General features: G+C 38.6%; 1 long non-coding RNA gene across 2 annotated transcripts in view; it reads left to right on the top strand.

Moving 5' to 3' along the window:
* LOC132230002 (uncharacterized) overlaps nt 1-22459 on the top strand; it is a 106722-nt gene that overhangs the window by 82553 nt on the left and 1710 nt on the right. For both annotated transcript variants that reach the window (XR_009451785.1, XR_009451784.1), the window contains 2 exons: nt 8791-8872; nt 14641-14821. This is a non-coding gene — a long non-coding RNA (uncharacterized LOC132230002). The remainder of the gene's footprint in view (nt 1-8790; nt 8873-14640; nt 14822-22459) is intronic.

The following is a 22459-nucleotide window of genomic DNA, read 5'->3' as shown; positions in this document are numbered from 1 at the left end:
TGTATATAATTTCTATAATTTCTTGATACATTTTCTACGTAATATGTGCTATTCTATTACTGCTTTAAATGTTGATTTTTTTTGCTCAATATTATATTTATGAGAATTATCCAAGTACATACAAGTAGCTCATAGTTAGTTTTAGTGCTATGTAACGTTCAATCTAAGAATACATGTCACAATTTATTCATTCTTCTAATGCCAAAACATTTATGATGTTTTGACTTTTTGTTTTTATAAAAACTGCTGCTATAAACATTTTTGTAGATGTCTCCTTATATACATATCTGAGAATATCGTTAAAATATATAAATGGGACTGGTTTGGCTGAATAGATAAAGGGTTGGCCTGCAGACTGATGGGTCCCAGTTCAATTCTAGTCAAGGGTACATGCCTGGATTGCGGTCTGGATCCCCAGTAGGGGGCATGCAGGAGGCAGCCAATCAATGATTCTCTCTCATCATTGATGTTTCTATCTCCCTCTCCCTTCCTCTCTGAAATCTGAAATCAATTAAATAAATAAATAATAAATGAACAAATAAATAAATAAATAATAAATAAATAATAAAAATATATGACTGGTTGTGGAATTACTGGTGAGTAGAGACTGTGCCTCTACTACTTTCTTAAATATTGACAAATTGCTCTTCAAAGTAAGTATAATAATTTACATTCCATCCAGCAGAATGTTTCTGAATTCTGGTTTCTGAATAATCTTTCCTAAATGTGCTGTTAGGTTTAAATTTTGGCTGGTATGATGGATGTGAAATTAATGAAGTGGTTTTAAATAAAAGCATATCTACACTAATAAAAGACAAATATGCTAATTGACTGTACCTTTGCTACACCCAGGCCATGCCCAGCAGCCAATCAGAGCGACTATATGCAAATTAACCCAACCAAGATGGCGGCCAGCAGCCATGGAGCTGGAACAAGCAGGAGGCTTGGGGGGCTTAGCCAGCCTGAAAATGGCCCTAAGCCCCTCACCCAGACTGGCCAGGCACCACAGCAGGACCCCCGACCCTGAAGGGGCTATGGCCAGCCTGCAAACAGCCATCAGCCCCTCACCCAGGCTGGCCAGGCACTCCTATATAATAAAAGGGTAATATGAAAATTGACCCTAACAGCAGAATGCCTGGGAATGACTGGTCACTATCACACACACTGACCACCAGCGGGCAGATGCTCAATGCAGGAACTGCCCCCTGGTGGTCAGTGTGTTCTCACAGGGGGAGCTCTGCTCAGCCACAAGCCAGGCTGATGGCTGCCAGTCCAGCGGTGGTGGTTGGAGCCTCTCCCACCTCCTCAGCAGCACTAAGGATGTCCAACTGCAGCTTAGGCCTGCTTTCTGCTGGCAAGTGGATATCCCCCGAGGGCTCCCAGGCTGCCAGAGGGATGTCTGACTGCCAGCTTAGGCCCAATCCCCTGGGGAGCGGGCCTAAGCCAGCAGATGGTCATCCCCCGAGGGGTCTCAGACTGCAAGAGGGCACAGGCCGGGATGAGGGACTCCCCCCTGAGTGCACAAATTTTTGTGCACTGGGCCTCTAGTGTGTGTGTGTGTGTGTGTGTGTGTGTGTGTGTGTGTGTATTTAAACACAAAGTAGCAGAAGAGCCCCAAATTGACAAAACCCAATGCACTTCAACTAGGGTAAACAATGGTATACTCATGCAACAGAATGCCACTTAGCAATAAAACGGAACAAAATACTGCTCCATGGAAATATGAATAAATCACACAATGGTGATAGAAATCATCATGCTGGTCATCTCTGTTAATTGTAGGGAACTGCCTGACAAGGATTTAAAGACACTTTATGGACTAATGGAAATTGTCTACATATTTTGGGTGTTGGTTATACAGGAGGGTATATTTGTCAAAATATATTGAACTGTACATGTAAAATATAATATAATTATACATCAGAAATTTTAAAAGAATATTAATAGAAAATAAAATTGTAAAAATAAAACTATATTGAATATGAACTTCACAGCTTTTTCCCCACCTTCATATTATGAGAAGAGCACTTAATTACTTGTGCAGCTACCAGGTTGTCTTTTTATTTTATTATTCTTTTAACATATGTTGAGCAAGACAATGGAAGCAACTGCAAAAATTTAGGAAGAAAGAATTAGGGGGAGCTGAGTGGAGAGAGAAGAGAATTGGGAGCAACAGGCTTTGCCATGTTGTGTAAGATATTGAAAGAGAGTCTCAGATAAAGAGATTTTTAAACATTTTGCTCAGAGTTAAAAATACAGTCCCTCTTTAATGCTTTCCAAAAGCAGCAGTAAAAATTTAAATTGCCTTCCAATCATTTTTAGATGTAACACTGATGCTTTATCTAAATGTATTCTCTCTACCGAGTTAGACCGGGAAACAGTGTCTCTTGAGACACACGAGTGGAATATGTTAAAGTATAGTACATTCTTATGACTATTCTTAAGACACATAAAACAAGTTTTAGCATTTTATTCAAATCCTAAATCACATCCACTGGTGAATTTATTTTAAATTAATCATACAGAAAAAGTGTGACTTAAAAAGTAAATAATAAAAAATGAGGTATTTTATTTTGGAAGTGAATATATGTGGAATTTTGAGTACTATGGCATGGACTATATTATGGAAAATATATAAAAGCAGCTTTCATTATCTGCTTTTGGATATCTTGCAACTTGTAATTTTTCCCATAATTTTGTGTTTTGTTTTTAGATAAATAGGATAGGCCATTTAAAATTATTTCAATCATACTTTGTAAATACACTGTAAATTCAGGTAATCATTATTTCCAAAGGCAAATGTCAAATTAGAGGTATTTCATCCCTGGGTTATATCTTTTTAACATTGATTGTTAAACTCAAAGAATCATTTTAAAGTGATAGTGAAGAATTTTGATCTTGTAAAGATTACTCTAAAGCATAATTTTGGATTTTCATCCTTTTTATATGCCTCTCATTATCTTTAATTCAAAATAAATGTTTCTTATGCTTCTTGCTTTTAACGAATGGTCTAAAATGAGTAAACATCACACAGGGTATGACTGAAATTAAAAGTAGTAAAAAAAATTAAAATGCAACACTCCTCAAAACTACCATGGTGTTCAGTAAGGTACAAATGAGTCACAGATCCATGAGTATTGCTCAAGGGCATATCAGACCACTCACCTAATCTCTACCAGCTCGCTTCATGTTCCACTGTAAAGAGAAATTAAATGTTGTTTTGTGAATTGATTAACAAGACAGAAATGGGAGTTGTCATGGACATTTTAGAATGCTTTGACTGACTTCTGGTCATTCACAAACCACAGGTTGTGAAAAGTTTATCTAGTTCATGCTTTTAATGTTGGGAAAGATAAAACCCCTGTAAAATAACATCCTCTACACTAATTTCCTAAGATATGTAACAGCATAATGTGCAAAGATCATGACATGGTAAACGTAATCCAAATGATTATATATTTTTCAATTGATTAATAAGATAGTAAGGCCTGTATATAACGTTAATCTATGAACAAGATAATTAATAACAAAATGCACTTCTGGGTATTTGTCCCAAAGAAATTAAAAACAGGATCTTGAAGAGATATTTGCACTTCCATGTTGACTACAGAACTATTCAAAGTAGCCAAGAGGTGGAAACAACCTAAGTGCCTATAGATGGATGATTAATAAAGTAAATGTGGTCTTAACATAATATTTTTCAGCCTTGACAAAGAAGGAGTTTTTGTCATATATAGCAACAAGGATGAGTCTGGAGGACATTATGCTAACTGAAATAAGTCAATCACAGAAAGACAAATTGTGTGATTCCATTTATATGAGAGACTAAACTACTTAAACTCATATAAGTAGAAAGTAGAATGGTGGTTGCCAAGGGCTGGAAGGAGGGAGAAATGGCAAGTTGATATGCAATGGGTCATGCAAGGTCAAAAAAGCTCCAGAGATCTGCTATACAATAATGCTGTATACAGAGGTACCCCAAAAATGTATACACACTCTACAGATGATAGCTCAATTTTAAAAATGAAATGTATTTTAATAAACACTGTCTTGATACTTATTCAAAGTATGTGTATACATTTTTTAGAACACCCTATAGTTAACAATATGCACTTCTTATTTAAAAGTTTGTTAGTGGGGTAAACTTCTTGTATGTGTGTGTGTGTTTTTTTCCACAATAAAAAAGGCTAAATATACTCTATAATAAAAGGCCAATATGCAAATTGACTGAACAGTGGAATGACCAGTCGCTATGATGTGCACTGAGCACCAGGGGGCAGATGCTTAACGCAGAAGCTGCCCCCTGATGGTCAGTGCACTCCTACAGGGGGAGCACCACTCAACCAGAAGCCCTGAGCCAGGCTCACAGCTGACTAGTGCAGCAACGGTGGTGAGAGCCTCTCCCGCCTCCATGGCAGTGCCTAAGGATGTCCGACTGACAGCTTAGGCTGGCTGCCTATGCCTAAGCTGTCAGTCGAACATCCCCCGAGGGCTCCTGGACTGTGAGAGGGTGCAGGCTGGGCTGAGGGACCCCCACCCCCACCCCCAATTGCACAAATTTTATGCACTGGGCTTCTAGTATATAATAAATATAATTCCATGCTTATTTTTTTTAAATATATTTTATTGATTTTTTACAGAGAGGAAGGGAGAGAGATAGAGAGTTAGAAACATCGATGAGAGAGAAACATTGATCAGCTGCCTCCTGCACATCTCCCACTGGGGATATGCCCGCAACCCAGGTACGTGCCCCCAACCGGAATCGAACCTGGGACCTTTCAGTCCGCAGGCCGACGCTCTATCCACTGAGCCAAACCGGTTTTGGCAATTCCATGCTTATTATTTGTAGGCAATTGTTTGCATGGGATTTAAGGGCAAGGAATGGCTGTTATGGACAGGTTTACCAGAAGGCAGACTCTGAGGCTGGCTTTAGTGTTCAGAAAGCTGCTGTTGGGAATGCTCTTGGGATCACCACTGTGGGAGAGTGAAGGAGGTAGAACTAGGCAGAGAGAGAGGCTGAATTGTATTGTAACCACAAGTAGGTGTCTGCCAACTTAACAGGTAGGTGGAGCTGGTTGGCCTTATGGAGTTGATTCGAATAGGACCAAGCAGCCCAGGCCTCCATATCCTTAAATCTGTCAACCATTGGATGCCTGGAGCCCCAAGTAAAGGGATGTGACTTTGATCTTCTGTGGAGGGTAACTACATGGAGGAGAGTGGGGAGGAGAAGCTCGCTGTTGGGAAGGAGCACATTTGTCTGGAAAGGAAATCCATGTGTCTAACCAGTGTCCACTAGAGGGGGTTGAGACAAGCTATTTAGAACTGAAAGTGTTGCAGAAAGTGAAATAGTGAAAGAGGGAAATGAATGAACCAGAAGTAGGTAGTAATGTTGCCCTTTCGAAGATCAAAATATATGGATGGGAATCTAGAACTATATTTTTAGTCTGAAAAGAAGTTTTCACAAATGAGAGTTCATACACATGTCTCTGTGTGTGTGTGTGTATATATATATATATATACACATATATATATTTTAAATATATTTTTATTGATTTAAGAGAGGAAGGGAGAGGGAGATAGAAACATCAATGATGAGAGAGAATCATTGACTGGCTGCCTCCTAGACATGTGCCCTTGACCTGAATTGAACCTGGGACCCTTCAGTCCACAGGCCGACACTCTATCCACTAAGCCAAAGCAGCTAGGGCCACATGTCTGTATTTAACATTGTGATGTTAATCTAGGAATTTTGGTTTACCTGAATATGGTTTGATATATGTTGCAAGCACAATGTATTGTTATTTATGAAATAATTGCCATTTTATATAAAATCTATTGCTTTAGTGCAACTTTCTGCCTTTAGACCTGTGGCTACATATTTGCATTGTCAAGATAATTATCTATCTCCCTGATGCATGTTTTACTTATATATCAGAATCTCCTAATGACAAATGTTTTTTACTCTCTAGTACCCTCTTGGAGGTTATAATGGTACTTATATATCCTCCTTGCTCATACATAATACATGAATACTGCAGAAGCAGGCTATTGAAGTATTTCACTTATCTCCTGCATCACCTTTTCAGTTGATGTGTAGTGAATAGGAACTTAATATGCAGATGTTTTCTTCCACATTTATGCACCAATTGCAAATCTAGGTTGTGTATACATAAAAGAGAGTTTAAGGAAACTAGTTAAATTTTGGAATAAACAGTGTCCTAGGTTGGATTCTAGTGCTTGCTCTGCTATTAACTTTGTGGGGGATATTGATCAAGAAGCTTTATTTATTTGGTCCCTTTTATTATTTGTAAAATTCGGTGTTGGATTACTTGATTTATAATGACATTACCCAGCCCTCATTTCATTGCCTGTTGAATGGGTAGATAGAAGTTTTCTATTAACAATATTTATGTTGCCACCAAAGGAAATGAATCTTTTCTTATTCACTGTCGCTCAACCTACACAGGACACTTAGTGGTGCACAACTTCAGACTTTCAGTTGGTTTCATTAACCTAAATCCAGCCCAAAGCTGTAGTAAGATCAATGAGGTACTCTTATAAATTCAAACGTTATAGAATATAACAGTTGCATTACTTCCTATCATTGATCAAAAATGCCTAACAACTTTCCATTGCCACCGAGGGCAAGAAAAATTCTAACTCCCTTTCAGACCTGTTTTCTCTGTTCCCTATCCTATGCCCCAAGTGAGAAGACAGTTCTCATGCTCCCATGAGGACAAAGGGAGGGACCCGGATGTACATGTGAATTGTTGTGTGTCCTCAGGAGTCTCATGGGGCTCTTGTCTAGCTGGGCGCCTGCTGTGGTGTCTACTGTGGTACAGCAGGATGCTCTGCTAATGCCGGGGTCTGCGTGTCCTCCCAGTTCTGGTTTCTGGAGCTCTGACTTCTGGCTACTGGGTCCTTGTGAGGCATAGTGGATGGTCTTCAGGCACTAGCTGGATATCTCCTCCAGAGCATCCTGGAGCTGGGGACTCAGTGGAGTCTTGAGTGCCACCTTTACCTCCCAATCATTTGCAAGTGACCCAAAGTTTTCCCCTCTGTCGGATTCTTTTGACTTCCTGGGTTATTTTATTTTATTTTATTTTTTTGAAAGTCTGGAGAGTTGGTCCAAGTGTGAGCAATCATCTGTTGCTTTCTACAGACCCATGTAAAACTAGGAATTTCGATCACACCAACCTCAATCTAAGAGAAATCGGTTTGATAATGTATCTTCTTCCAACTCATGATGCCAATCTGCCATTTCCGGCCTGGAACACATAGGGTCATAGGTGACCCTCTTGTCAGGTGCCATAAAAATTCCCCCAGGATCTGTTGGGGACAAAATCCTGCAGCTCTTGGGTTGGTTCCTCAACTCCTCTGGCTGTTTGTCGCAGATTCACCCATTACATAAGTCTGAACATGAACGTCTCACCTTCTGTTCATTCTTTTCCCTCAGACCCCACCTGGGACCCTGAAAGTTTCACCTACTTCCCTATGTGTCAGGCGGAGACTTCTCTGTGCATTCTGTCCTCCAGCTTCTCATAGTGGGGTTCACCTTTCCTCTTCCCTGGAGGCCTGGTGGCTACTGATAAGAAGTGTCCTTTGGATGATATTTGAAACATATCGTTCTCTCTACTAAAGCATGTAGTTAAATCTCCTCAACACGGAAGGTCAAGCTGCTGCATCTTGTATTACAGAGAAGGGAAATGCTACACAGACCCCTTTAATTTTGATGGTCATGTGTATCCCATTGGGGATGCCTCTGACCCACTTCCTGGTGACCCTGTGGGGCTGCTGGGCTTAAGCTTCTTCAGCAGGTCCTGCAGGGCAAGCCGCTCTGCCATTTGGACCTTTCGAACCAGGAGAATCAATGTGGCTTGAACTTTTTATAGCTGATTGGATTGTTCTATGGTTCCTGTAGTGAATCCCAGTAGGAACAGTATTGTGAGGCCTTGAGGACAGCATGTTTAAAATTGTGTGTGGTGACCCATTAGTGAGTTGTGAAATCCATTCACAAGGTCTTGAGCAACATTCAAAAAATATGGAAGAGAATAGAATAGAAAGGCAAATATCAGTGAACATAGCTTATAGTAAGGCAACATTTATTAAATGCGTTCATTTTGTTAAAGGTCTTCGTGTGTTGTACTGGTTTACAAATTAAAATGCATTTCTTACAGAGTTCTGAGGTCACAATTTTTGAAAGCCATTTTCTTTAGGATATCTGAGGAACGTCCTGCCTATTTAGTCAAGTAACTCTTTTTTGTTGTTTTGTTTTGTTTTCAAGAAACCTCTCTTGGCTTGGTAGTGGGAACTGGAAGGTAGAGACCAGGTCCAGGATGGTAACACAAGAGGACCATGTTGCTCTTGAGGAACTGGGCGTTATCTGACCCACCAGTCCATAAATTAGGGCCTGCCTAGCACTACCATCAGCTGGAGGTGACATATTTTGGATGGGGCTCTAACTGATCCAGGGCACACACTGAGGAATGGGAGCAGGCTGTTCTCACTCCCAGTGCACATCCTTTGGCACAACTGCCACCTGTCCCAGCACCCACATGGCGGGAGTCTCCTGGGGAGTTCCATTTCACCTGTTGACTAAGAAAAAACAAGGAAAGAGAAGAAGTTCTAGTTTACAGATGGTTCCTCCCAAATTCTAAACTGGCTGTGAGTAGATGTGCCACATTCAGCCATTTGGGGGAAATTTGAAAATACTTCATAAATTGGGAGCTCGATAGTGACTCAAATACACTTAATTTGTCAGAAATCATATTTACTCTCCTTGTCCTCTAGACTCAACAATATGAATGGAAGTTGGAGGTATGCATGAGGCCTGAAGAAATATAGGAATACAATCATTATAGAAGTTCCAGAGGTGAGTACTCTGCTGTAGGTTTAAGAATGACTGAGGTTATTTGGGAATAGTTTTTCAGAAGACATGAGATTTGCCTTGCTGTTTAACGGGCGAGAGGAATGCAGTGCAGTGTCAGGCAGGATGAAAAAAGCTGCTGCAAGCTTTGTGGGGGTCAGAGGGCAGGTAGATAAGTGGAAGACTGAGAAAGTTGCCCAGAGGACGCACAAGTTAGGCTGGTATTGACTGTGCATTTTTGTGTGTGTATTGTTTTCATTAATTTTTTATTGTTGAAAGTATTACATATGTCCTCTTTTCCCCCTATTGTCCTCTCGCAGCCTGCTCCCACTCCCCAGCCCAGGCCTTCACCGCCACCCCCTTTGTCTGTGTCCATTGGTTATGCTTATAAGCATACAAGTTTTTTGGTTGTTCTCTTACCCCCTCAAACTTCCCGCCCTTCCTCCCCTGCCTTCCCTCTGAAGTTTAAGTCTGTTCTATGATTCAATGTCTCTGACAGTGTTTTGTGGCTAGAAATATGATAGACATTGGCACAAAAGGATAAGGTAAGAAATATCAGCAGAGAAAAGTAAATGAAATAAAAAGTTTCTGCTTGATACAAAAAAGTTTTTATTTGATTCAAAAACATAATAAATATGTGCTTAGAGGATTTTAAATAGCAAACATTGATTAAAGGAAAAGAAAACAGATTATTAAGCTAACAGAATATTCTAGAATATTGGTAAATTATGCTACAATGATATAGCAATTAGCAGGCTACATTTATTTAATGTACATATTAAGATAAATAATATTTGATGGCTTTTGATCTTTAGTATAATAAGTCTTACCATTTAGAATTATTCCGTATTCAAATAAGGATAACATCAAAATTAGATATTGATATATTTGCTTAATATATTTTGATAATCTTTAAAACTGATTGTTCTTTAAGAAGTAATGTGCTCTAATGGCTCTATTTCTGTTTAGAGTTTCTAGTCATTTGTCAATTTGTCTCTGTTTTATTAGAATTGGCTATATCTTGACTCTAGGTTTTTTCCATCAACCAAATGTTCTTCGTGGACACGTAAATTTGTCTCTTTTTGGAAAATGTAAACCTTACCCATAAAGCTTTTTTGTCTAGAAGTTATATAATTTATATTATACATTTGAGTAAAATGTATAAAAGTACATTTCTCTAGCTATTCCATAATTTTATTTTCACAGCATTAATTCCATCATTATCAAGCAAAAGCAAAAAGGAATAAAACAATTAGTATTGGAGGGGACTGTTAATGTCTATGCTATGTATATACTCGAATGTCATGCTTTTTCTTCTGCATCTTGTAATTTTAATAGATACAAAGCATTTTATAAACCTCCAATATGGAATGGATGTATTATGAAAGAATTACTTGTTTAATGATAGTACAAAATATTTTCATTAACATCACTCTGGTTTGCCAGACGCATGATGTGATTGGTTTAAAAACATCAGAAAATCTCTCACCTAATTATGCAGATGTAGACAATGGACCATGAAAGCTCCAAAGAGATTTATTCTAGTTTATTGAATAAATAGGTATTTATTCCTAATGAAGTTATTCCAGGTTCTTGTGTGAACATTTATTTTAGACTTTCCCCTCCCCAAAGTTTTAAATGCATTTATAGGATTGTAATACAATTGTAATATTAAAATGTAGTTTAGCATTACAACCAGAGATGTTAGATTATTCAGTGTTTGAATACTGAGAAGAGAATTGAAAACCAGTACTTTTTCTAAGGATAATCCTTTAAATAATCTAGTGAGTAAAGAATTATTGTCAATTATTCCCTACATTTCCTCTTTCACCATCAGCTTTTATGAAGAAAAGAAAATGTATTTTAAAAGCAACAATACCTGAAGGATTAATATAAATACATTTTATTCATGAAAAATTATTTAAACTATAACCATTCTCCTTCCAAATTTAATCCTCAAAGCAAGTGCAAAAACACAGAGAGAGGACAGATGTTTTTCTGAGCTGTTTGGTCATACAAATTGGATTTTATTGGACTCTTAAAAGAGTTCTTTTGTTGGATTTACATTCATGTTTAAGTAACTAGACCCCAAGTTCTCAGAGTTAGGGTCAAATAATATGTTTCTAATTTCACGAGTCGTTTAATGCAGATCGATCCCAAATCCTCTAACACTGTATGTTTCTATAAGAAACTCAGATAAGAGCATTATTCCACTTAAATAGGGAGCCGTCTTTTATGTCCATAAAGCTCCTTCTGAATGCAATCGGGCCTGTGTGAGGCTAGAAGATAAATGGGATATGGGGAAAAATGATAATCTTACCCTCTGCTTTTCCACTAAAAAACAAAATAAAATGCAGCATTTCTGTGTCTTGTGAAAATGATGTTGCTATGGAGACTGCCTTTATGAATCCAAATGAAATTGATGTTAGCAACACTCTTCTGATTTTGAGTTCCCATGAGTTAAGGTTGCCTCTCCTTCTCTTAAACCTTCTTATTCTTTGTTGAATATGCATAGGGCAGCAGAGCATGGCATGTAAATCTGTAGGATAGCCATTTTCCCCATAACAAAGTAGAAAACATGGAAATAAAGCATTGTCATTTTCCAAGAAAAGGATTCATTTGCACATTGTAAGGAGAATATGCATAAAAAATGGCTTTTCTTACTTGCTCTGCACATGGGTAAAGAAGAAAAAGCATGAGAAGTTGGAAAATTATCTTTCTGTGTTTTTTATGTGGTGAAACTGCATATATAATATTTAAACATGATCTTTGTTGATTTACAAGAACTAGAGCATACACTGACTTACATTTTCTCAATAGTATTTTATCTCCTAAAATTTGCAACAATAACAGATGTCCTGTTATTTGCTTCCATAAACAAACACCATCTTCTCTTTCTAAATGTTACTGCAACCCAAATTGCATTATGTAGGAAGGTGAGAGAAAAACTCACACCTGAACCTACCCAAACCAAATCAAAATGTTTCTTAATGCAGACACTAATGACCAAGTGGAGAAAGACCAGAATCTTTTCCCTCGATTAGGAGTTTTAGTAGAGTGTCTCATTTTAATTTATGAAGTGTTCAGTTTTAAATCATGTTCTTTTAAAGCTGGAAATTTGATTAATACAAAAGTATCATTTGGGGCATTTTCTCCCTCTGAGTTCTCATAGCATCTTGTATGCTTCTTAGAATGTTGGCCCACTACGGTAATGACTTGCTCTCCTATCTACGCCTTTTCCAAACTGTGAGCTACAGGATTCTAGGCTTGTGTTCGCGTTGTCCTTCTTTCCCAGCACACTGCGTAGTGCCTGGAAAATGGTGGAGGGAGGGGACCCTCCATGGTCATTGAACAAACACTAATCAGGTCTCTGCCAAATACTTGGTGAATTCTTTCCATCTCTTCTTTGAGAGGTCTCTTCAAAACGTTTGATTCTGGTGTTCAGTTGAATGTATACATCATATGCTCAGTTTCCTTTTTTATTCCTAGAAAAAATTTACATGCCAAGTGAGACCACATATAATTTTCTCTAAGATTTCGGGGATTGGATAGGTATTAGGAGAACAAGTAATTTAAGTCTTACTTCAATAACCAATTCAAAAGTAGTAATATATATCAAAACAAACAAGTACAAAACTGTGTTGGGAGAACAGATAATGTCCTTTATACTTGTAATATGGCAGAGTACATGCTGTGGGAGATACATATGAAGAGACAGCTAAGTACTATATATCTTCAGGTAAATTAAAATGACTTTAGCCAGAGGGAAAGTGGGATGAGGGAGGCAAAAGTGGACAGATGGGGGATGAATGGGAATGGAAAGAGATTGACTTTGGTGGTTGACCACACGATGCTGTATGCAGATGTTTTGATTTGTACGCTTGAAACCTGTATGGTTTTGTTAACGAATGTCATCTCAATAAATTCAATTAAAATGACTTTAGAATATTTTTTAAAAATTTATTTTTATTGATTTCATAGAGGAAGGGAGAGGAAAAGAGAGATAGAAACATCAATGATGAGAGAGAATCATTGATTGGCTGCCTCCTGCACAACCCACACTGGGGATCAAGCCTGGAACCCGGGCATGTGTCCTGTCTGGGAATCAAATCATGACCTTGTTCATAGGTTGATGCTCAACCACTGGCCAGGCAACTTTAGAACATTTTTATGAAAAAGTGGGGGAAATGTGAACTGTTTTAGAGTGAAACTTCATTAACTATATGGTTGTTGATTTCATAAAATTACTCTCCCTCAGGATTTGTAGGGAGAGTAGTTTTTCCTTCATCTATTTTCATGGTTGGGCATCTTCTTATCACAGGCTTTCCCCAGAATTCTGTCCAAAACAATTAATTTTCCTTCTAACGGAATTACCTTTGTAAGTACTGCATCAATTTTTCTGTGTGTTTTTTTTCCTGCACATATGCTGATATCCTCAACATCTGCCATGGCTCCTAAAACTTAGCTCATCTTCTATGCCCAAATACCTTTCTCTCTTTAAGCTATCTACAGATGAGGTACAATGACAAAGAAGATGAGATCAAACTAATAAGGAAGAGGCCATGGTACATTGTTTTAATGATAAATATGTTGAAAACTATTGTGAAAACTATAATACTACAAAGATTATTAATGGCAGCAGTCATAGAGATAATTTTATGATATTTGTGTTTATATTCAGAAAATTATCTGTGCTATGGAGATTATTCAGGTCTAGTTCTGCACATTTAAAAGAAAGGTACAAATAATAAATAGGAACAATGAAATGATAACATTTTCCCCAATAAAGCAGGTGTCTGTATTCTATCTAATGGCCTAAATTTCTTTTTTTTTTTTAAATATATTTTATTGATTCTTTACAGAGAGGAAGGGAGAGGGATAGAGAGTTAGAAACATAGATGAGAGAAACATCGATCAGCTGCCCCCTACACACCCTCTACTGGGGATGTGCCGTCAACCAAGGTACATGCCCTTGACCAGAATAGAACCTGGGACCTTTCAGTCCGCAGGCTGATGCTCTATCCACTGAGCCAAACCGGTTAGGGGAGATGGCCAAAATTTCTACATCTATAGAACATCACAAAAGTTAGTCTATATATCAGTAATGTTTATATAATGGCCTAAACAGTCAGAGAAATACACAATCGCCGTTAAAAGCTGTCAAAGAAATATTAAGTATATGAAATAATATCCCTATCATTTGGATCATTGCTTATTTAGTATAATTCATTCCCTTAGAGAACTGGATATTTGGGGTTTCATTAACACATTCAATAAATATCTTGTCATTTGAGGACAAGCATTTGTATATGGTGTTGGAGTATTATGGAATATCTAGGAAGAAAATTTCATGTTAATTTATTTTATTGCTGACAATATTGGCTAACAGTCAGGAGGCATATTACCACTAAATTGAATATGTCATTTATGAACAAAAGACAATTGGGAATTGATTTCCACCTTGCACAGGGGGAAGAAATCTACTCTTTTTCTCAGCTGTCTATTATCTCTGAGACATTATATGCAATGATAATAAAAATCAATAGGACACACACTGAGCTTGGAATACTCAGCGATAATTTTTCCAATCAGAGTTCCGCCGAATGAAATGAAAGAAGCTCATGACGTCTGGTGCCCTGTGCTCGTTCCTGGCTTCTGTCGACGCTGTGGTCTGCAGATGGGAGCTGGCTGCTGCGTTTTGGCTTTCTTCGAACTTATAATGGGAATCTGATTTACGCGCTCAAGCCCTTACCTAATGGTTACTCCGCTTTCAGGACTGTTGCCATCAATGACTACATGATGCTCAGGCCACTACATTCTTATGCCTGTCCCTTTTGTACAGGCAGATTCTAATGCTTGATGGAGTCACAAAGTATCACTATGGGAAAATGACCAGTGACTTCAAGATGTCAGGACCTCCAGGAACTGTAAGGAGAACTGGATACATTGCATTTGGTGGGTTACTTGACAGTTGATTTGCACAAAAGATGCCATGGGATATGGTGAAATAATGTGTTCTACTTGGGGCAGGCAGGCTCAGAATGAAAACACACTAAGCTCTAATCTCAGTAAGGCGTCATAGGAAACGGGACAGAAGTTCAATGGAGTACCTCTCTTGGCCTTTTAATGTATAGTCAGTAAAGCATGTTAAAGAATGGCTTCACATGGAGGAAAGTTTCTTTTTTAATACAGCTTTAGAGGCCTTTATAAGATAACTAGAGGCCTGATGCACAGGATTCGTGCACTGGTGGGGGCTTGGCCTGCGGGGATGGGCCGCTGTGGGAGCACTGCTCATCCTGGTCAACCGAGTAGCTGTGGACCCGCCCTCTGAGCGGCTGCTCCCACTGTGGGAGCACCACTCATCCCAGTCAGCCCAGCGGCACTCTGACCATCAGGAGGCAGCTCCTGCATTGGGCATCTGCCCGCTGGTGGTCAGTGCATGTCATAGCGACTGGTTGACCAGTTGTTCTGGTCATTCTGCTGTTTGGTTGCTGGTCTTTTATTATATAGGATATGGGAAGGTTGTGTCTAACTACAACAAAGTAGATTCTTTTAACATTTTTTCTTATTATAAAAGCTAATAATATTTAAGAAATACATTAAAAATAAAAAAGAAGAATATAAAAAGTCTACCATTCCTGAAATAAGGTAACATAGACTTTCCACATTATTACATATGTGATTTTTATATACATCATTTATGCACACATTGTTTTTGATGAGAATAGACTACACTGTAATCTGCTCTTTTGTTGTTAATTTAGCAACGTATTAGTATTAATGTTAATGAAAACATTCAATGATCATCATTTGAATGTTTGCTGAGAATTAATTAGTTTTACTGATAGATCCTGATTATATAATCATTCCTTTGGTGATAATCATTGAAGTTTTTTTCTTTTTTTTTTCTACCCATCACCCACCTTCTCTCATTTTCTTAATTATTTTGGAGTTAAGTCATGCTAAAATGAAAATCATAACAGCTATGTGTGATCCCTACATGGTTATCCTCTTACATAAAATAACTAGAAAAATGAGTGGTGAATCTAAGGGTATGTACCATGGTGTAGAGATCAGCAGGATTCAATAGGGCTCCAGCATATAATACCTATTCTTTTTTCTACTATCCCTTTAAACTTCTGCTGTGAACAAGTTCTTTTGTTCTACAACTGGATGAAATCTTAAGCATGTCTCATAGTCTTGCACAACCCCCTTAATTAATAAACAGATCCTTTTTTTGACTTTAAAAAAAGTTTATATTTTAAAACCTGGAAGAATGTTATGGTCTAATGTGATCAGGTGTTCCTCCTGGAAGTAATTGCCATTCTTGATAAAATTCTCCAATTCTCTAATAGAAATTAATAAATTTATGAGCCCCTCCTAAAATTCTAATAGTGTTCAACCTCAGAAAGAGCCTAATGTCATTTAACCAATCTCACAAAGAGCCTATAATATTTAACCAGCCATTGCATTATATTTCATCCAATTTAGTGACTACTGGACAGCTACTTTCCTACCTAGAATGTCCCTCCCTGAGGAATTATCTGAATTGTCATGACATAAGCTCCTTTTTTGTGTGACAAATTTCAAGAAAAACCCCAACATGTGTTTATAATCAATTTCTCTGAGATGATATTTTAATAAACATGAGAAAGTTTTATCTGTGAGACTGAGTGGGGTTTATTCCAAGTAGGTAAATACAGATTAAAAAAATATCAGGCCTGGCTGGCATGGCTCAGTGGTTGAACGTTGACCTAGGAACCAGGAGGTCAGGATTTGATTCCTGGTCAGGGCACATGCCTGGGTTGTGGGCTCCATTCCAAGTAGGGGCCATTCAGGAAGCAGCAGATCAATGATTCTCTCTCATCATTGATGTTTCTATCTCTTTCTTTCTTTGCACTGAAATCAATAAATTATATTTTAAAATCAGCATAATCTGCTGTTATTGAATAAAAATAAAGGTCATGTGATCATGTTGTTAGATACAGAAAAAGCATTTAGTTAAATTCAACAGTCATTTATGAAATGATGAAAATAAACAACAAAACAAACAAAAAACCCTTGCAAATTAGAAATAGAAAGGAATTTTCTTAATCTTACAAACAATATTTTTTAAAAAAAACCCTATAGGAATAATCATATATCATGGTGAAATATTGAAAATATTCTCTTAAGATTATAAACAAGATGATGGCACTTTTTAAAAATTCAGTATTTTAATTTGGTCCCCAGCCAATAAGATAAAAAATAAATAAAAGTAGAAGGATAGTTAAGAGGGAAATAAAAATTTCATTATTTGTAGAACAAGATGATTATGTTCAAGAAAAAAAGTTACTTCATTTAAAAACTCTTAAGTTAAATAATGATTTAAATAGTGTCACTATATTGATGATTATAAGTTTGTTTATATACAAGCAGGAACTGGAATAGGAGAAAAAGCTTACAAGAAAAATATCTATATATATAAAAGGCAAGTGACCAGAATGCCAGAATGATTGGAACAACTGATCGCTATGGCATGCACTGCGGTTGGCCAACCTGCCGATCAGGGGGTGATCCCCTCCCCCCCCCCCCCAGCCGGCCTGGCCGGATCAGGGGCGGGACTGGCCAGCCAACCTCCCACATCCCCTCCACCTCCCCACTGCCTGGCCCAATTGGGCCCCCATGGGGGCGGGATGGCTGGACCCCACCCATGCACGAATTTGTGCACCGGGCCTCTAGTGTAATAATAAATTTAAATAGTAATGTGCAAAGTGTCTTAAAAATAGCAATTCACTAATAAAAGGTGAGTGTTTCTAATAAATAGATTAAACTCTTTGGATATTCACATGAAAAAAATGATCTTAATCCTAACTCACAATACAGTATTTAAAGGGAAATGAAACTAATGAGAAAAGAACTAGAAGTATAAAATAAAGAACACCGAAAGCAAAGAATAAGAAATCACTCATTGAACGGGTTTAAAAGCAGAAGACATTGTAGAAGCTCATTAATAAACTTGAAAGTAATAGAAAGTATAGCAACTGGGACACAAAAAGGAGAAAAAACCCTGAAATTATTGATCAGACCTGGTGTTATAGGATGAATTGTGTCTGCCCTTCCCGAATTCGTAAGTTGAAATACTAACCTCTGGTATCTTTGACGTGACCTTAGTTGAAAAGGGGGTTATTGTAGATGTAATTAGTTAAGATGAATTCATATTGAATTCAGAATAGGCCTACAATACAATGTGACTGATGCTCTTATGCAAAGGAGAAATTTACACATACACATAGGAAGAATGCTATGTGAAAATGGAGGCAGAAATTGATGTGATTCATCTATAAGTCAAGAAGTGCTGGATTGCTAACAGACCACCTGAAAACCAGAGAGAGAAATCTTCTTCACAGTCCTCAGGAGGAACCAATTCTGCAGACTCCTTGACCTTAGACTTCTAGCCTCGAGAGCTTATTGTGAAACAATAAATTTCTATTGTTTACTCAGCACAACACCCTCTAGGTCCACCCATGCTGTTGCAGAAGGCAAGATTTTAATCTTCTTTATGGTTGAGTCATATTCCATTATAGGTCAGACAGAGAAAAACAAATGCCATAGAATTTCACTTATATGTGGGATCTAAAGAAAACAAAGGAACAAGCAGAATAGAAACAGACTCAAAGATAGAGAGAGCATCTGATGGTTGCCAGATGGGTGGGGGTTAGGAGGAGGGGTGGAAAAGGTGAAGGGATTAAGAAGTACAAATTGGTAGTTACAGACTAGTCCTCGGGATATAAGTATAGCATAAGGAATATAGTCAATAATATTTTAGTAAGTATGTATGGTGTCAGACTGATACTAGATTTATCCGTGTGATCACTTTGTAAGTTATATAAATATCTAATCACTGGTTTGTACACCGGAAACTAATATAATATTGTATGTCAACTGTAATTGAAAAAAAATATATTTAAAAAATTTTATTGTTTAAGCCATCCAGTTTATAATACTTTGTTAGGGCAGCCACAGAAAATTACTATACATGCAACCCCTTCTTAAAAAATCAAAAATAAAACTCTAATTTTTAAAAGTGGTCAGAAACAAAAGATTCATTCACAGATCATGCTAACATTATTTATGTAACAAAGCTAGATAAAAATATATGTTACAGGAGGTATTGCCCAAAAGTCTGAAGTTGATGCAAATGACAAGAACTTTATTTTTTAAAATATATATCATATACGACTGTCAGCTGATTTTTCAACAGAAATTTTGCAGACCAGAAGGGAGTGGCAAGAAATATTCGAAGTGATGAATAGCAAAGACCTACAACCAAGATTACTCTACCCAGCAAATCTATCATTTAGAATTGAAGGTCAGATAAAGAGCTTCACAGACAAGAAAAAGCTAAAAGATATCATTACCACCAAAACAGTATTACATGAAATGTTGAAGGGAATTCTTTAAGAAAAAGAAGGAGAAAAAAATAGATAAAAAATATGAACACTAAAATGGCAATAAATACATATCTATTAAAAATTGAACCTAAAAATCAAAATAAACGAACAAGGAATCTAATGAACAAAATAAACTGATGAATAAATCTGAGGGACGAAGGGAGCAGGAAGAGATTAACCAAAGAACATATGCATATGTGCATTACCTATGGACACAATAGGGTGGTGAAGGCCTGGGGTGGGACTGGAATCAGGTGGAGGGAGGCAAGTGGGGGGTCGGGTAATAGAGGGCATCTGCAATACTTTTAACAATAAGATTTTTAAAAAAATAGATATCATAATCTCTATATATAAAGAGCCAGGGGCCATCACTTCTGAAACAACTGAACGGATGACCGAACAGGCTGAGTGGGGCGACCAGGCTGGCAGGGGCATTAGTGAGGGACGACCAAACAACTGAACACCAGGCTGCGTGAGGTGACCAGGCCAGCAGGGGCATTAGTGAGGGATGATGAACCGACTGAGCAGCAGACTGCCTGGGGTGATCAGGCTGGCAGGGGTGCCAGTTAGGGGCGATCAGGCAGGCAGGCAGGTGAGCAGTTAGGAGCCAGTGGCCTGGATTGTGAGAGGGATGTCTGACTGCTGGTTTAAGCCTGATCCTGGACCTAAACTGGCAGTCAGACATCCCCCATAGGGTCCCAGATTGGAGAGGGTGCAGGCTGGGCTGAAGGGACCCCTGTGCCCCATGCACAAATTTTGTGCACCAGGCCTCTAGTTGTATCATAAAAATATTTAAAATTACTTTTGTTTGGTATGTTTCTTTAAATGAAGAGAGCTTTTCAGTGGATAGAGTGTCAACCTGCAGACTGAGGGGTCCCAGCTTTGATTTCACTTAAGGGGGCACATGCCCAGTTTGCAGGCTCGATCCCCAGTTGGGGGTGAGCAGAAGGCAGCTGATCAATGATTCTCTCTCATCACTGATGTTTCAATCTATCTCTCCCTCTCTTTTCCTCTGTGAAATCAATAAAAAATATATTGAGGAAAAAAATAAAATAAACAAAGAGAGCTTTTAAAAATGGTGCTGAGATAAATGACACTCACTAGGAGCAAAGTGTGAAGTAAAGAAATGTCATTTATCATTAAGTGGTTTTAACTATTAGGATTTTGCATTTTTCTGGCTCTAAAACAGCAAAATACCACATCCAAATGTTTTAAATGGAGCTCAAAATATCTTTAGATTATTGCAGGAGGAGCTGTGAAATTCAAATTTCCTCCTCGTGCTTCTCTAGTGTTTCAGAGGAATGGAATTGGTGGGTGAATTTTTATTAAGATGCCTTTTGAGTTTGAGGCATTTCACAGTGAGTTATTCAGAAGGTACATTGTTACCCTTTTACCAGCTCTCATTTGTACTTTCCGGGTCAGTGACCAAAATGGAGGATGCTTTGCGAGTCAGAGTGACTGCGCCATAAAAGATGTTAAAGAGGCAAAATTGCATGCTGGGTGAATCTTTATCTTAATTAGATACTAGGACTTAAAGGGTTTACTTTTGTGCCTAAAAAGTAATACAACTGCATACTCATGTAGAACATTCATTGACTACCCAGTACAGATTTTTTTCCCCTGAGATAATAAAATTTTAGAGGGGAAAAATAAATAAACCCTTTTCTTGGAAGCAATATACATACCTATTTTCCGCAGAATAGTGAAGCATGTGCATTTCCATCTGAACAGGACCTACCTGCTTTTAAAAATATCTCACTGATGCTTACAATTTGAGACTGCCATTTTCAAATGGCAATCGCTACAGGCCATTCATCTTTGTGGGCAGAAAAAGATGTTCTTGCATCTATTTTCCCCTGAAACTGGCTGGCATCCCTCCCCCATTTTTTCCTTCTCATAGTGAAATTGAGGAAAAGGAGTTTATGAATTTCTGCTGAACATTTCCATTTGTGCCATTTTTAACTCTATGAGACCATGTCACAGTGAAACTACAGAGTATTTCGAGAGACTTTTCTAAATAGATTCACTTGACAGGTGCTTTTCTACTGTCCTTGCTTCTCTTGATCACGCTGCCTTGAAATACAGCATTCTGGAGTATTGGCCCAAATCTGGCCTACCATCACATGTAGATACGTGGCTGGTCTGGGTGTTTTGAAGCATTGCTGATGGAAACTCATACAGGACAAAGGTCAGAGGAAAGTTATTCAGTGACTCCACATGAATTAACTGAGAATTTACTAGGCAAATGACTATCCAAGGACACATGCACATGAGAAGTACAAAGACAAATTAGCTTAGAAATTGATGTAAAGGTAGGATGACAGATTGTGCAGGTTGAATCCCAATGAGACTATCTGTAGCATCGGATTTTCTGCTTTGGACTGAAAAATGCCTTGTTATATCTGCCGTGTGGCCTCACCTGGTTAGCATTTTCAAGTGCAGTGACTCTGCTGAATATTTTCCATTTATTCCCTCAAGTTCCACGTTTGAATCTTTCCTACTCTATGCCCCAGGACGCTGACCATAGGGTCCCTGTCCTCTGGATTCAGGCTGGATCCAGCCAATGGGAAGCACAGATAGAGAGTGAGGTTTGCTTATGTTATTTTCCAGGCTCCCTCCCCGGGTATTGGCTGCCTCCCTCTCCTGGAGGCTAGAGTTTCTCTCAGGAATTTGTCTCCATACAGATGCCCTTTGCAAGTTCGTCACCTCTTCCCACTCTCTTCCCCTTCTGAGAGAGCCTAAGAGACTGTTACGACCAAACGACCGGAACAACTGGTGGCTATGACATGCACTGACTACCAGAGGGCAGACATGCAACACAGTAACTGTCCCCTGGTGGTCAGTGTGCTTCCACAGGCAAACTCCCGCGGCCAGCGTACCCCCCCCCCCAGTCCTTCCCCACAGCTGGCCGGTCACCCTCCCATGGTCCCTCCCCTGGCCAGTCCTCCCCACTGCTGGATGGCCAATCTCCCATGGCCCCTCCCCGCAACCGGCCAACCTCCTGTGGTCCCACCTCCTGTCCCTCCCCCGGGCCAACAGGTCTCAATCAGCCCAGCCCCAATTGGCCCGGCCCCGATTGGCCCTGATCATTGGCCAGGCCTACTTAGGGACCCCACCCGTGCACAAATTCGTGCACTGGGCCTCTAGTATATATATATGA

This window comes from Myotis daubentonii, chromosome 3 (genome assembly GCF_963259705.1).
Source record: "Myotis daubentonii chromosome 3, mMyoDau2.1, whole genome shotgun sequence".
NCBI lineage: Eukaryota > Metazoa > Chordata > Mammalia > Chiroptera > Vespertilionidae > Myotis > Myotis daubentonii.
The sequence above is the reverse complement of the archived record's forward strand: the minus strand, read 5'-3'. Positions and strand labels throughout refer to the sequence as shown.